Raw genomic sequence first — 17,990 nt, 5'->3', positions numbered from 1 at the left:
ATGATATTTTCAAATAACAAATTTCATGATATTTTTTCATATTCCTAAATATTTTCAAATAACAAATTTGATGATATTTTTTAAAAAATTATTACTGTTTTTATAAAAATATTACTGTTTCATATTCATATTCATTTTCTAAAAAATTATTAGATGCAACAAAAAATAATAATAAAAAAATACTTATGGCGCACCGCTGGCTGGTGCGCCATTGCTATCTAAAAAAAGATTACTTATGGCGCACCGCTCGGGAGTGCGCCATTGCTATAAAAAAACATACTAATGGCGCACCGCCAGGGGGTGCGCCATTAGTAATCTTCCCCCCTAGCTAATTCGCCCGATCCCTTCGTCCCTCCCTCGCCAGATCCACTTCCCCCCCTCGATCCACACCCGCTCCGACGACCACCGCGCCCCGCCTCGCCATCTCGGTCCTCGCCGCCGACGGCCTGCCGTCACGACTGCCAGCCCGACCCACTGCGCCGACCCACTGCGCCGTTGCCCCACCTACTGCGTCGCCGCCCGGTCTCTGCTACGTCTTGAGCTTGCGTTGGTTTTCCCTGAAGAGGAAGGGATGATGCAGCAGAGTAGTGTAAGTATTTCCCTCAGTTTTTGAGAACCAAGGTATCAATCCAGTAGGAGCCCACGCTCAAGTCCTTCGTACCTGCACAAAACGATAGCTACTCGCAATCAACGTGATTAGGGGTTGTCAATACCTTCACGGTCACTTACGAGAGTGGGATCTGATAGCTATAATATTTTTGGTATAAAGATGCAAAGTAAAAAGTAAAAGCAAAGTAAAAAAGCAAAGCAAGATTAAAGTGATGGAGATTGATATGATGAGGATAGACCTGGGGGCCATAGGTTTCACTAGTGGCTTCTCTCAAGAGCATAAGTATTCTACGGTGGGTGAACAAATTACTGTTGAGCAATTGACAGAATTGAGCATAGTTATGAGGATATCTAGGCATGATCATGTATATAGGCATCACGTCCGTGACAAGTAGATCGAAACGATTCTGCATCTACTACTATTACTCCACTCATCGACCGCTATCCAACATGCATCTAGAGTATTAAGTTAAAAACAGAGTAACGCCTTAAGCAAGATGACATGATGTAGAGAGATAAACTCATGCAATATGAAATAAACCACATCTTGTTATCCTCGATGGCAACGATACAATACGTGCCTTGCTGCCCCTTCTGTCACTGGGTAAGGACACCGCAAGATCGAACCCAAAGCTAAGCACTTCTCCCATGGCAAGAACTACCAATCTAGTTGGCCAAACCAAACGGATAATTCGAAGAGACTTGCAAAGATAACCAATCATACATAAAAGAATTCAGAGAAGATTCAAATATTATTCATAGATAGACTTGATCATAAACCCACAATTCATCGGTCTCAACAAACACACCGCAAAAAGAAGATTACATCGAATAGATCTCCACAAGAGAGGGGGAGAACTTTGTATTGAGATTCAAAGAGAGAGAAGAAGCCATCTAGCTACTAACTATGGACCCGAAGGTCTGAGGTAAACTACTCACACTTCATCGGAGAGGCTAGGATGATGTAGAAGCCCTCCGTGATGACGGCCCTCTTCCGGCGGAGCTCCGGAACAGGCCCCAAGATGGGATCTCGTGGATACAGAAAGTTGCGGCGGTGGAATTAGGTTTTTGGCTCCTGTTCTGATCGTTTGGGGGTACGTGTGTATATATAGGAGGAAGAAGTACGCCGGAGGAGCAACGAGGGGCCCACGAGGCAGGGGGCGCGCCCTAGGGGGGCGCCCCCACCCTCGTGACCGCCTCTTTTGTTCCTTGGAGCAGGGTCCAAGTCTCCTGGATCACGTTCGGTGAGAAAATCACGTTCCCGAAGATTTTATTCCGTTTGGACTCCGTTTGATATTCCGTTTCTTCGAAACACTGAAATAGGCAAAAAACAGCAATTCTGGGCTGGGCCTCCGGTTAATAGGTTAGTCCCAAAAATAATATAAAAGTGGAAAATAAAGCCCAATATAGTCCAAAACAGTAGATAATATAGCATGGAGCAATCAAAAATTATAGATACGTTGGAGACGTATCAGGCATCCCCAAGCTTAATTCCTGCTCGTCCTCGAGTAGGTAAATGATAAAAAGAGAATTTTTGATGCGGAGTGCTACTTGGCATAATTTCAATGCAAATCTTCTTAATTGTGGTATGAATATTCAGATTAGAAAGATTCAAGACAAAAGTTTATATTGACATAAAAATAATAATACTTCAAGCATACTAACAAAGCAATTATGTCTTCTCAAAATAACATGGCCAAAGAAAGTTATCCCTACAAAATCATATAGTCTGGCTATGCTCCATCTTCACCACACAAAGTATTTAAATCATGCACAACCCCGATGACAAGCCAAGCAATTGTTTCATACTCTAACTTTTTCAAAACTTTTTCAATCTTCACGCAATACATGAGCGTGAGCCATGGATATAGCACTATAGGTGGAATAGAATGGTGGTTGTGGAGAAGACAAAAAGGAGAAGATAGTCTCACATCAACTAGGCGTATCAACGGGCTATGGAGATGCCCATCAATAGATATCAATGTGAGTGAGTAGGGATTGCCATGCAACGGATGCACTAGAGCTATAAGTATGTGAAAGCACAAAAAGAAACTAAGTGGGTGTGCATCCAACTTGCTTGCTCATGAAGACCTAGGGCAATTTGAGGAAGCCCATCATTGGAATATACAAGCCAAGTTCTATAATGAAAAATTCCCACTAGTATATGAAAGTGATAACATGAGAGGCTCTCTACTATGAAGATCATGGTGCTACTTTGAAGCATAAGTGTGGTAAAAGGATAGTAACATTGTCCCTTCTCTCTTTTTCTCTCATTTTTTTATTTATATTTTTTTGTTTGGGCCTTTTCTCTTCTTTTTATGGCCTCCTTTTTTTATTTGGGCTTCTTTGGCCTCTCTTTTTTTCGTCCGGAGTCTCATCCCGACATATGGGGGAATCATAGTCTCCATCATTCTTTCCTCACTGGGACAATGCTCTAATAATGATGATCATCACACTTTTTTTGTTACAACTCAGTACTTAGAACAAAATATGACTCTATGTGAATGCATCCGGCGGTGTACCAGGATATGCAATATGACAATGATGGAGTGTGTCATGATAAACAGAACGGTGGAAAGTTGCATGGCAATATATCTCGGAATGGCTATGGAAATGCCACAATAGGTAGGTATGGTGGCTGTTTTGAGGAAGGTATATGGTAGGTATATGATACCGGCGAAAGGTGCGTGGTATTAGAGAGGCTAGCAAAGATGGAAGGGTGAGAGTGCGTATAATCCATGGACTCAACATTAGTCATAAAGAACTCATATACTTATTGCAAAAATCTAGAAGTTATCAAAGCAAAGTATTACGCGCATGCTCCTAGGGGGGTAGATTGGTAGGAAAAAACCATCGCTCATCCCCGACCGCCACTCATAAGGAAGACAATCAATAAATAAATTATGCTCCGACTTCATCACATAACGGTTCACCATACGTGCATGCTACGGGAATCACAAACTTTAACACAAGTATTCTTGAAATTCACAACTACTCAACTAGCATGACTTTAATATTATCACCTCCATATCTCAAAACAATTATCATGCTTCAATCTTTTCTTAGTATTCAACACACTCAAAAGAAAGTTTCACAAATCTTGAAATACCAAGCATATTATTATTAAGAAAATTACCATGCTATTAAGAGACTCTCAAAATAATTTAAGTGAAGCATGAGAGATCAAAAAAATCCACCACCGTGCTCTAAAAGATCTAAGTGAAGCACATATAGCAAAACCATCTAGCTCAAAAGATATAAGTGAATCACACAGAGCAAAACTACTAGCTCAAAAGATATAAGTGAAGCACATAGATCAAAACTACTTAGCTCAAAAGGTATAAGTGAAGCACATAGAATATTCTATCAAATTTTAATTCATGTATGGCTCTCTCAAAAGGTGTGTACATCAAGGATTATTATGTTATACTAAGACACAAAGACACAAATAATACAAGACTCTCCAAGCAAAACACATATTATGTTGGTGAATAAAAATATAGCTCCAAGTAAATTACTGATGGAAGTGGACGAAAGAGGGGATGCCTTCTGGGGCATCCCCAAGCTTTGACTTTTTGGTGTCCTTGGATTATCTTGGGGGTGCCATGGGCATCCCCAAGCTTAGGCTCTTGCCACTCCTTTTTCCATGATCCATCAAAAGAATTCACCCAAAACTTGAAAACTTCACAACACAAAACTCAAAATAGAAAACTCGTGAGCTCCGTTAGCGAAAGAAAACAAAAGACCACTTCAAGGTACTGTAATGAACTCATTCTTTATTTATATTGGTGTTAAAACTACTGTATTCCAACTTCTCTATGGGTTATAAACTATTTTACTAGCCATAGATTCATCAAAATAAGCAAACAACACACGAAAAACAGAATCTGTCAAAAACAGAACAGTCTGTAGTAATCTGTATCTAGCGCAAGATCTGGAACCCCAAAAATTCTAAAATAAACTGATGGACGTGAGGAATTTATCTATTAATCATCTGCAAAAATAATTAACTAAATATCACTCTTCAAATAAAAATGACAGCAGTTCTCGTGAGCGCTAAAGTTTCTGTTTTTTACAGCAAGTTCAACAAGACTTTCCCCAAGTCTTCCCAACGGTTCTACTTGGCACAAACACTAATTAAACACAAAAAACACAACCAAAACAGAGGCTAAATAATTTATTTATTACTAAGCAGGAGCAAAAAGCAAGGAATAAAAATAAAATTGGGTTGCCTCCCAACAAGCGCTATCGTTTAACGCCCCTAGCTAGGCATAAAAGCGAGGATAGATCTAGGTATTGCCATCTTTGGTAGGCAATCCATAAGTGGCTCTCATGATAGTTTCATATGGTAATTTTATTTTCTTTCTTGGAAAGTGTTCCATGCCCTTTTTAATGGAAATTGAAATCTAATATTCCCTTCCTTCATATCAATAATCGCACCAACCGTTCTAAGGAAAGGTCTACCAAGAATAATAGGGCAAGAAGGATTGCAATCTATATCAAGAACAATGAAATCTACGGGCACATAATTCCTATTTGCAACAATAAGAACATCATTAATCCTTCCCATAGGTTTCTTAATAGTGGAATCCGCAAGATGCAAGTTTAGAGAGCAATCATCAAAATTACGGAAATCTAGCAAATCACACAAAGTCTTGGGAATAGTAGAGACACTAGCACCCAAATCACACAAAGCATAAAACTCATGATCTTTAATTTTAATTTTAATAGTTGGTTCCCACTCATCATAGAGTTTTCTAGGGATAGAAACTTTCAACTCAAGTTTTTCTTCATAAGATTGCATCAAGGCATCAACAATATGTTCGGTGAAGGCTTTATTTTGACTATAAGCATGTGGAGAATTTAGCACGGATTGCAACAAGGAAATACAATCAATTAAAGAGCAACTTTCATAATTAAATTCCTTGAAATCCAATATAGTGGGTTTAGCAACATCTAGATTTTTATTTCTTTCAATCCCACTTTCATCAATTTCATCATTAAGATCTAAATACTCCGAATTTTTAGAACGCCTTCTAGGTAAAGGAAGATCATATTCAGTTTCATCAAGATTCATATTGCAAAATAAAGATTTAATAGGGGACACATCAATAACTTTTAGATCTTCATCTTGATTTTCATAGGAATTGGAGGAACACGCTTTAATAAAGGCATCTTTGGAAGCACGCATCCTAGCGGTTCTTTCCTTGCACTCATCAATGGAAATTCTCATGGCTTTGAGAGACTCATTGATATCATGCTTAGGAGGAATAGATCTAAGCTTTAAAGAATCAACCTCAAGAGAAATTCTATCAACGTTTCTAGCCAAATCATCAACTTTAAGCAATTTCTCCTCAAGCAAAGCATTAAAATTCTTTTGTGAATTCATAAACTCTTTAACACTATTCTCAAATTCAGAGGGCATCTTATTATAATTTCCATAAGAGTTGTTGTAGGAATTCCCATAATTATTAGAAGGATTACTAGGATATGGCCTAGGATTAAAATTCCCTCTATAAGCGTTGTTACCAAAATTATTCCTACCAACAAAATTCACATCCATAGATTCATTGTTATTCTCAATCAAAGTAGACAAAGGCATATCATTAGGATCAGAAGAAACACTCTTAGTAGCAAATAATTTCATAAGTTCATCCATCTTTCCACTCAACACATTGATTTCTTCTATCGCATGCACTTTTTTATTAGAAGATCTTTCAGTATGCCATTGAGAATAATTAACCATAATATTATCTAGGAGTTTAGTAGCATCTCCTAAAGTGATTTCCATAAAAGTGCCTCCCGCGGCCGAATCTAAAAGATTTCTAGAAGCAAAATTCAATCCGGCATAAAAATTTTGTATAATCATCCACAAATTCAAACCATGAGTAGGGCAATTACGTATCATTAATTTCATTCTCTCCCAAGCTTGTGCAACATGTTCATGATCAAGTTGTTTAAAGTTCATAATATCGTTTCTAAGAGAGATGATCTTAGCGGGAGGAAAATACTTAGAGATAAAAGCATCTTTGCACTTGTTCCATGAATCAATACTATTCTTAGGCAAAGACGAAAACCAAGCTTTAGCACGATCTCTAAGCGAAAAAGGAAATAGCTTCAATTTAACGACATCATTATTGACATCTTTTTTCTTTTGCATATCACATAAATCAACGAAGCTATTCAGATGAGTAGCGGCATCTTCACTAGGAAGGCCGGCGAATTGATCTTTCATAACAAGATTCAACAAAGCAGTATTAATTTCACAAGATTCAGCATCGGTAAGAGGAGCAATCGGAGTGCTAAGGAAATCATTATTATTGGTATTGGTGAAGTCACACAATTTGGTAGTATCTTGAGCCATCGCGACAAGCAAGCAATCTAACACACGAGCAAACAAAAGCAAACGGGCAAAAAGAGGCAAATAGATAGGGGGATAGAGAGAGAGGGCGAATAAAACGGCAAGGGTGAATTGGGGGAGAGGAAAACGAGAGGCAAATGGCAAATAATGTAATGCGAGAGATAGGGATTGTGATGGGTACTTGGTATGTTGACTTTTTGTGCAGACTCCCCAGCAACGGCGCCAGAAATCCTTCTTGCTACGTCTTGAGCTTGCGTTGGTTTTCCCCGAAGAGGAAGGGATGATCCAGCAGAGTAGCGTCAGTATTTCCCTCAGTTTTTGGGAACCAAGGTATCAATCCAGTAGGAGCCCACGCTCAAGTCCCTCGTACCTGCACAAAACGATAGCTACTCGCAACCAACGTGATTAGGGGTTGTCAATCCCTTCACGGTCACTTACGAGAGTGAGATCTGATAGATATAATATTTTTGGTATTTTTTGGTATAAAGATGCAAAGTAAAAAGTAAAAGCAAAGTAAAAAGCAAAGCAAGATTAAAGTGATGGAGATTGATATGACGAGAATAGACCCGGAGGCCATAGGTTTCACTAGTGGCTTCTCTCAAGAGCATAAGTATTCTACGGTGGGTGAACAAATTACTGTTGAGCAATTGACAGAATTGAGCATAGTTATGAGAATATCTAGGCATGATCATGTATATAGGCATCACGTCCGTGACAAGTAGATCGAAACGATTCTGCATCTACTACTATTACTCCACTCATCGACCGCTATCCAGCATGCATCTAGAGTATTAAGTTAAAAACAGAGTAACGCCTTAAGCAAGATGACATGATGTAGAGAGATAAATTCATGCAATATGAAATAAACCCCATCTTGTTATCCTCGATGGCAACGATACAATACGTGCCTTGCTGCCCCTTCTGTCACTGGGTAAGGACACCGCAAGATCGAACCCAAAGCTAAGCACTTCTCCCATGGCAAGAACTACCAATCTAGTTGGCCAAACCAAACGGATAATTCGAAGAGACTTGCAAAGATAACCAATCATACATAAAAGAATTCAGAGAAGATTCAAATATTATTCATAGATAGACTTGATCATAAACCCACAATTCATCGGTCTCAACAAATACACCGCAAAAAGAAGATTACATCGAATAGATCTCCACAAGAGAGGGGAAGAACTTTGTATTGAGATTCAAAGAGAGAGAAGAAGCCATCTAGCTACTAACTATGGACCCGAAGGTCTGAGGTAAACTACTCACACTTCATCGGAGAGGCTAGGATGATGTAGAAGCCCTCCGTGATAACGTCCCTCTTCCAGCGGAGCTCCAGAATAGGACCCAAGATGGGATCTCGTGGATACAGAAAGTTGCGATGGTGGAATAAGGTTTTTGGCTCCTGTTCTGATCGTTTGGGGGTACATGTGTATATATAGGAGGAAGAAGTACGCCGGAGGAGCAACAAGGGGCCCACGAGGCAGGGGCGCACCCTAGGGGGGTGCCCCCCACCCTCGTGACCGCCTCTTTTGTTCCTTGGAGCAGGGTCCAAGTCTCCTGGATCACGTTCGGTGAGAAAATCACGTTCCCGAAGATTTTATTCCGTTTGGACTCCGTTTGATAATTCCGTTTCTTCGAAACACTGAAATAGGCAAAAAGCAGCAATTCTGGGCTGGGCCTCCGGTTAATAGGTTAGTCCCAAAAATACTATAAAAGTGGAAAATAAAGCCCAATAGTCCAAAACAGTAGATAATGTAGCATGGAGCAATCAAAAATTATAGATACGTTGGAGACGTATCAGTCTCCTCCGCCCGTAAGCCCCCCTCCTCCTCGGCCCGTCCATCGCCTTCGGCCTCCTGCCCCTAACTGACTCGACTCCCCTGGCCTCCGCATAGAGCACGGGGCCCGCTGCTACGCCGCCATCGCCGTCGTCCTTGACCGCCTCTCCCCTCCTCTGAAGAAGGACCACGGGGCCCGCTGCTACGCCGCCATCACCGTCGTCCTGCCTGATCTGAGGCGCGATTGGGAGGAGAAGGGGACACACCCTCGTCCTTAGCCCGCCATCGACGCACCCTCGTCCTCAGCCCGCCATCAACTCACCCTCGTCCTCCACTCCTCCACGGTGAGCCATCCTCTCTCTTCCAACTCCCTGTTCTGAATTTGTACTGCCAAGTCTGAAATTTTCATCATTATTCTTAAATCTGAAGTTAGCTGAACACTTAACTTAAACATTTCTATCAAACTAAAGCAAGTAAACACTTAACTGAATTTGCAATGACAGGCTCTTTCACCAATGTGAAAAATGAGGGTAAGAACTAACAATGTGCATAACTGAATTTTTGGTCTAACACCAAGATCTCCTACTCCTGATCAATTGAACGAAACCCACTGTTGACTGTACCAATTGAACAAAGTTGCAGGGTACATTATGTTAAAGATTTCCTACTTTACTGATTTTTAGGAAGAGCGCTTAAAATTTTTAGTCAACATTGATTTATGAGGGTCGGCATTGATTTAGCTGCAGGGTACATTTTGTTCAAAGTATCACGTAATTAGAAGAGGTGTATCTTTGCTGCATATATTTTCAGAATTGAACTAACAGGTGTTTTACTTGAAAGTGGTACTAGTAGCTGGGATGGGGTGGGTGGGCATGGGCCGTAGTATTTGTTTTAGAGCATCTTTGCTGGATGTATGTTCAGAAACGTGTTAACAGGTGTATTATTTATAGTAGTAGTTGCAGATGATTTCTCTTGTCTTAACTGAATAATCATGTATTACACAGTGTTCTTGTTTTTCTTCATAGTTTGCAGCATTTTCAGATGTACACTATTTTCCTATGTCTCAAAATGTTCCTAATTTGATATTTGAAAGTAAGTGTGTGGTTTGAAATTTTGATCTGATTATGGCATCTAGAATTATGTCAGTTTTGTTTTGTAACTAGAAGACCAAAGTGTGTTACTCACCTGGGATCTTCACTGTTAATTTTGTAATATTCCTTATATTGAAATCAAACATGATGGTGCTACTTGATATTTTTGAGACATGGCATCTCCCATGACTGAATCAACAACAAGGGGAGTTGATTCCATTTCTTGGTTTCTGTAAAAAATTAATGGACCTGGGCCTAGTTAAGTATAGGCTTGGGCTTGTGGTTGAATGCTACCATTGTCCTAGCCATGTATTTTCAGAATTGAGCTAAAGATTTGGGGGTAGTATTTCTGATTTTAGAGCACCTTTGCTGGATGTATTTTACAGTAGCTGTTGGAATCAAAACAATGCTTGTGGGTTGTCCTGTTAAGTTGAGTGAGTCATTAGAGGGCAGATAGAGTCACCCACACCAATTAATGTTTATGAAGAAGAAGAATAAACCTGTTGCTGCTGCTGTTATGCCTGTATTCACTGCTGCTGCTGCTGTACTTGTGATGATGCTACTTGTGATCTTCTGAAATGACCCATTGGCGACTTCATTACGCGTGGATAATGATTTTGCAGGTACCCCAAGAGGCCCTTGAGTTTGCCGGAATGTCGATTAACTTCCGTTCCGGCAAACTCGGGTACTCCATATGTCCTATTTTCAGCAAAGGTCATGCTGAAATTTTCCGTGAATTTTAGCATGACTTTGCTGAAAACAGGACATATGGGGTACTTGCGACTAATGCATGGGCCGGGGTATCTTAGTACTTAATTAAGTAGGATCAACTGCCTTAGCGTCAACCTAGCTAGGGTGCCTCGGCATCGATAAACCCTAAATGATGAAAACTTAACTTAGCATTTAGGGTGCCTCAGCGTCGACAAACCCTAAATTATAAAACCTTGGCTTTTAGGGTGCCTCGGTGTCGATAAAAACCTAAATGATGAAAGCTTAGGCTTTTAGGGTGCCTCGGCGTCGACAAACCCTAAATGATAAAAGCTTAGCTTTTAGGATGCCTCGGGGTCGACAAACCCTAAATGATGAGACCATGATCTTGTTCCTTGACAATAACCAACTTTTTGACCAAACTTTTTTCCTATTTAGAGCGAAACATGGCCCACAACGATGAGGCCGGCGGTTCGGGCAAGCAATTCTGGGATCTGTCCCAGGAGATGGAGGAAGAACCTCACCGCTATGAGGACGCAGCGAAAGACACCGATCCTGACTACACAACCCCTAGTGGCATCGGGGATGACACCACTAATGGTGCCGCCGAGGATGCCACCACTGATGATGGCAGCACACGCACAGATGGCAGCCAACCGAAAAGGCAACAGAAGGACCGGCGCCCGAACGTGCTCCGCACCGTCAAGGAGGAATTTACTCAAGTGAACTCCGACGGGCATCCAACGGCGCCCAAAGAATTAGTCAAGGGGTACTCGCTTCAGCTCGGGTGCATTCTCCGGAGCACCGTCTCGATTAACACCGAGAACCTAAGGCATAAGGGCCGAGGGAATTTGCGCAACCTCCTCTTCACAAAGCTGCACGAATGATACAAGTTCCCCGCTGACTTTGCAAACACACGCCTCTCAGGGAATAAAGTGAACAGTGCCGCCCTCACGACGATGAGCACGACCCTTTCTACTTGGAGAAGCGCGGTGAAGAGAATGATTGACAAAGGTGATAGTTATGGGAAGATCAAGACGGAAAATCCTTCGATCATCGAAGATGACTACAAGGAGTTCAAGATCAAGTGCGAGAGCAGCGCAACCTCCGAATCAAGTCAGTGGGGAAAAGAAATGCGGGAGTTGAACTTAGGGGAACACAAACTCGGTCCCAGTGGTTACAGAGTGGCGGAGCCTATATGGGACAAGGAGGACGCTGAGCGTGCCGAGCAAGGCCTACCGCCCCGCTTCGAGAAATACCATGACAAGCAGACCAGGAACTATGTCAGGGCCCGGTACAAGGAGGACCCGGTAACAAAGGCGCTTACCACGGATCCGAAGACCAGGGCGCTTGAGCTTGTTCTGGTAAGGAATACACCCCCACGTAATTAGCTCCATATGGCTGCATTCTAATTAATGAAGCCAAATTTCTAAATGGTTCACATTCCTTCCACAGGAGACTGAAAGCAGTAGCGCGGGGTCGTCTCAGAGCACCCCTTGGGACAGGACTCTAAATAGGGCGTTGAACATAATGAAAAACAAGGATAAGCTCGGTAAGCCGTCGTCAGCTGGTCGTGTGGCCGACAAAGGCTTGTCCACAAAATGGTCGTCATACTATAACGCTGGTGGGCGAAAGGAGAGAAAGACCAGCTCGGAAAGCCAGGCGCGCGAGGTTCAAGAACTCAAGGCACAAGTGGCGCGCATTCCGGAGATTGTCCAAGAGCAAGTGCAATAACAACTGGGATCGATGCTCACCGCCATTGTGCCTACCTTGATTCAGGGGCTGACGACGTGGATTGCAAACGGCCAACAGGGGCCGCCCCCGGTTTCCAGCTTCACGGCCAGCAACTCGCACAACGCGCACGCGGCGCCATTGGTGTCTCCGGCGGAGGAGGTATTGGTGTCTCCGACGCCGGCACGGGCATTGGATCTTAATGCACCTGGGTGTACGCCGACCGGCACCTCGGCAGCAAGCGACCCCTCCGTCAGTTGCACGCCCGCCGTTGGCGGTGCCTCAACATTAGCCAAGCTCGACGCCATCACGGTAACTAATTAAGTCTCTCGGCCGATGACTTCATCTCCTTACCTTTGACAGGGCATCCCTGACGCCCTACATGTTTTCGCAGGGTGCCGCCGATGTTCCATGCACTCTCCTACACTTCGTGGGCGGCGAGTTGATCGATGTCGCCAAGGGCAGAATCATTCAACCGGGCAATCCCGTGTTCCACGGTAATCCGATGCCACCCACCGTGTATAGGGTTGAACTGGTTCAGGTGCTGCCAGGCTGCGACGGGTTGTTACCTCCGATTCGACCCGCTGGGGCCGACAAAGATGATGTGATGACCCTCAGCACCTGCGTAAGCTGGCCCCCGCTTTGGCCGAAGAGCCAGATTCGTTTGGGGGCGAGGGACACCACCCCACAAACAACACCGCCAGTCGTGCCGGCGCCAAGCCATGGCAAGACCGCCGCAACGCTACCGGACATCCCTATGGCACAAGATCCGGATGACAACGACAACGACGACGGTACATTTACCAACGTCGATAAGTACTTTGCCGAACATGGGTACGGTGACGAATTCTTTGGGCCTCCTTCTCAAGAACCCAACCTTGAAAAAGACGACCGCGATCATGCTGGTACCGCGGAGAAACCAAATTGCAACAGGTGTCGTCTGGCGTTCAGTTCTCAGGAGACGCCTCCAGCTGCCGCCTTCACCGAGCCTCAGATAGCCGAGGTGCCAAATATTATCAACCCCAACACACTCAAGAAGGCGGTCTGTGAGCAGAACTCGATCCCATTACAGCAGAAGAAGAAGGGAATGAAAAGAAAGAGTAACAAGGGTGCCAGCCAGCCGGCACCGAGTACGATCCGTGCTCAGGACGGTCCACCTTCACCTAAGGATATCTCGAGGAGGGTGCATGTGGCGGGTAGGCCGATGCTACCGACTAATCTGCTCAATGCTGCAACCGGTGCTATGCGGAGTCTGCATGACGGTGTTCTTTCTTTGGAGAAGCGGCGTCTCTCCGAGAATGATGTGGCATACCCGGTTTTCGTGGCCAAGGTGCCAGAGGGCAAGGGCTTTGTGGATAACGCCGTCAGGGGTACGATCATCCTGTGGTTTGATGACATCTTCGCTGTGTTTAACCTTCATCCGCTGCACTACACCTTCGTTCGGCTATTTTTGCTGAGTATGGAGATGCGGATCATTAGAGACAAGACCCCGGACATCGTGATAGTTGACCCCTTCTACATGCGTGCCAAGATCTTGGGCAACGCTGGGGACCGACAAGTCGCGAGTTCTTACCTCGAAGGAGGTCATTCTGGCAAACCCAGATAAGGATAACTTTCTCGTGCCTTACTTTTTCGAGTAAGTCATCCCCTCACCGCCCCGTAACATATGATTTCTTAGATTTCGATCGTTCTTTTTTTTTCTAACATTCCGTGTTTTGTGCAGTGACACACATTGCACACTCATCCTCTTAAGCCCGAAATATTCCATGGCCACGTATTTTGACTCGGACCATCAGTTGAAGAAAGACTACACAAATATCGAGAAAGTTCTTGATGATGTTCTCCCCGGGTACGCCAGATCTGGAGGCACCTTCACCAGGCCAGTTCGTAGGTATGGCAAGCACGTGTTCGCCCACACTACGACGTTCCCCTGTGTCAAGCAGCCGCCTGACGGTCATAAGGATGCCTACTATGCCTCCATCACATGCGGGCGATCGTACGGGACCATAATCACCTTCTGCTATCAAATAATCTCAAAGATTGGGCCACAAGATTGTCGGCAATCCAGGACGCGGACATCAGACGGGAATTTTTTCGCATCCAGTCGGAGTTTGCGGAAATCATCCATCAAGATGTCCTTCGTAACTCAGGGCAGTTCTACCTCAGATATCAACCGTCCAACAGTGAGATAGACACAATGCTACAAATGCAGGCTGACAACGCCCGCGATTTCATGACCATCACGAGAGACGGCGGCTTCATCCACGCTCCGGTCCCTGAGTCGAGTCGAAAGTAGTGATGCTATGTGTAGTTCTGAAACATCGATTGGCTCATGTTGTAATTAAACTTTAATGAACTTACATGTCTCTTTGGTTTGGACAATCGTTCAACTTATATGTAATCAATGCTATTTATTAGTAGGACCATGAATCGTGCTATTAATGTGTTGCTTTTCTCTTCCGATCCTTTTGTTGCATACTTATATATTGCTTATGTATTGTCTGTGAATTGTTACTAACGTTTTGTTTGGCTAGTGCATAGAGATGCCGTCGTATGTCGTGTACAAGGGTAAGGTTCCCGAAGTCTACGACGACTGGGAGGAGTGTCGGAGACAGGTTCACCGTTTCAGCAGTAACAGTTACAAAGGGTACAGCACTAGGGCGGAGGCGGAAGTTAGATACGCGCACTATCTAGCGGGAGAGAGGAGGGAGCGTTGGAGAAACCAGATGAAGACCAGTTTCATCGCGATGATGCTCATCGTGATGACCGCAGCTCTCTTCTATGTGATGGTAGTTTAGATGATCGATATCGACTTGTAATGTGAAGACAAACTCGCTACTCGCGGTTTCGAGACTTGTAGTGTTCTAACTTTGTTCGGTATTTTAAATTCAGAGACTAATATGATGAATTGTATTCGGAGACTAATCTTCTATTGTATTCGATAAATCTGCTGTTTATATGTTGTGCTCTCTATATTATGTGCAGTAATATGTTTTGTAACCTGTGCAAATATCAGAAAAGAAAAAAATCCCTAATATTCATACTAGTGGCGCACCACTCAGCACACTAATGGCGCACTGCAAAAAGGACTCTAATGGCGCATCATCCACTAGTGCGCCATTAGTATTCCAAAGCACATGGATAAATATGCCCCCTAGGAGGCATACTGATGGCGCATCGTGGGCTATACTAATGGCGCACTGCATGATGCGCTATTAGTAAAAATACTAATGGCGTGATACTAGTGGCGCACCTGTAGTGCACCATTAGGGCATGTACAATGGTTCTATCTTAAAAGTGCCACATAAGATAAATAATGAGGTGGAGGAGAGAGAAAGCCTAAGATAAGACTAAAAGATGACTCATTGTAGACATCTTTTCTTATCATCTCTAATTTACATGCAAAACTTAAGATAAGACTATCTTATCAACCATTGTACATGCCCTTAGTAGGCAAAACAGGTGCGCCACTAGTAGATATTTTTCTAGTAGTGTAATGACGGCGTGCGTGCATCTTAGCCTCGGCATTGCGGTTCAAATTAAAACAATGGGAGAACCCTCCTTGATATTTACATGTGTGTGGTTTGATACTTTTATTATGTTCATACGTCTGCCTTCGGAAAAGTACAAGATTGTGTCATGAAAGAAAGAGGAGTTTGAAGATCTCGAAGATTTGCTCGTTTATTTTAGACTTTATTTTATAATTATTGTAGTCAGCTCACATATCTCTACCATGTACAATTTGCTACAATAATATATTATGGTATTGATTGTCAAAAATAATAATTATTGCACGATGATATACAGATTCCATCCCGCGGGATCTAAACACGGCAGCATGTCTAGGTTGGCCGGGACACGGTCGCGTTCATCATTCAACGCCGCTAGATAGCTACCTCCCGGCCAGCTGCAAGTATAGCATCTCACGCATGTCCTGGGGGAGGCCTACTCGTACTCGACGCCTCGATCACGAAGACCAGACCACGAATTTAAAACGAGATAAGACAGCTCGTCATTTGCTTCGTGCGCGCCTCAAATGCACGCACGAATCCTCGACTACGACCTCGCACTGCATCCTCGTCCTAATTAGCAGCTCCCCTCGCGCTCTCGTGACTCGTAGTATATATGCACCTAACCGCACGTCGTTAAAACCAAACCACCGTGTCGAGTTCCTCCTTGGCTCCCGGTACTAGCTAGCCAAGAGCTGCACCGGCCATCTCGCCTCACCGTGGCGGTGATCTTGGAGACGATGGCGATGAGAGGAGTGCTGGTCGCCGTCGTGGTCGTGGCGGGGCTGCTCCTGCACGCCGCCAGCGTGGCCGAGGCGCAGACCCTCAGGGCTGGGTACTACAACCAGACGTGCAATAGAGCCGAGAGCATCGTGTTCGAGGAGGTCCAGAAGGCGTGGAATGCGGACAGGAGCATGCCAGCGGCCCTGCTCCGGCTGCACTTCCACGACTGCTTCGTCAATGTAAGGCTGCACTAAGCACGTCCCGGTCTCCATCGCTGTGGTGCGTGCATACGATCCGGTGCTCAGTTTTTTGATCAACTGCAACGTGCGTGTGCGTGTGCGTGGCAGGGGTGCGACGGGTCGGTGCTGCTGGAGTCCGGCGACAACCAGGCGGAGAAGAACGCGCCGCCGAACCGGAGCCTCCGCGGGTTCGAGGTGATCGACAGGGCCAAGGCGAGGATCGAGGCCGTTTGCAAGGAGACGGTGTCGTGCGCCGACATCCTCGCCTACGCGGCCAGGGACAGCGTCAGGGTCGCGGTACGTGCACCAAAGTCAGGTTCAACGACTTGTGATGTCGATCACTGACGATCGACCAAATAATTGGGGATTCGCATGCATGCATGCAGACCGGCGGGTACGAGTACAAGGTCCCCGGCGGGAGGCCGGACGGCACGGTGTCGCGGGCGAGCATGGCGAACAGCGACCTCCCTCCTCACAAGCAGCGGAACGTTGACCTGCTGGCGCAGTACTTCTTCAGGAAGGGCCTCTCCATGGACGACGTGGTGGTCCTGTCGGGCGCGCACACGCTGGGGGTGACGCGGTGCGGCACCTTCGACTACCGGCTGATGAGCGACCAGGACAAGGGCATGAACGCCACGTTCAGGAACGAGCTGAGGCGGCAGTGCGGCTACGACGCGAACAGGGTGGTGCCCCTCGACGCCGGCAGCCCCTACGGGTTCGACACCAGCTACTACGCCAACGTGCTCGCCAACCGCACCGTGCTCGAGTCCGACGCCGCGCTCAACTCGCCCCGGACCGTGGCCAGGGTCAGGGATCTCAGGGCCGCCGCGCCGTCCGCCTTCTTCAGCAGCTTCGCGGTTGCCATGGGGAGAATGGGCGCCATCCGCGGCGGCAACCCTGGAAAGGTCCGCGTTAACTGTAGGAGGGCCAGGACGTGATCGACGTGCGCAGCTTGACGATCGAATTATCACACTTGAATTCTTTGTTTCGTTTTTTAGGGCTATACTTTAATTCTTTGTTTCGTGATTGTTTTTTCGAAAAAACGAAAACCAAAATATTTGTTTCGTGATTGTTGATCGGGTTTTTTCATGGTAATGCATGTCCCGTTCATATCATAAACAATAAAATATAAGTCACGTAAGGACCGACATAACAAAACTGAAAAGATAGCCGAACATTTCTAAGCTTGACACTAACGCATGTCATCTGCCTTTAGCATTACCACAACAACCATAAAAAAA

General features: G+C 44.8%; 1 pseudogene; it reads left to right on the top strand.

Moving 5' to 3' along the window:
* Positions 1-17,760, top strand: part of LOC123128906 (suberization-associated anionic peroxidase 2-like) — a 21,330-nt pseudogene extending 3,570 nt beyond the window's left edge.
* Positions 17,761-17,990: the final 230 nt, after the last annotated feature.

The sequence above is a fragment of the Triticum aestivum genome, chromosome 1A (assembly GCF_018294505.1).
Source record: "Triticum aestivum cultivar Chinese Spring chromosome 1A, IWGSC CS RefSeq v2.1, whole genome shotgun sequence".
NCBI lineage: Eukaryota > Viridiplantae > Streptophyta > Magnoliopsida > Poales > Poaceae > Triticum > Triticum aestivum.
This window is presented reverse-complemented; position numbering and strand designations above follow the sequence as displayed.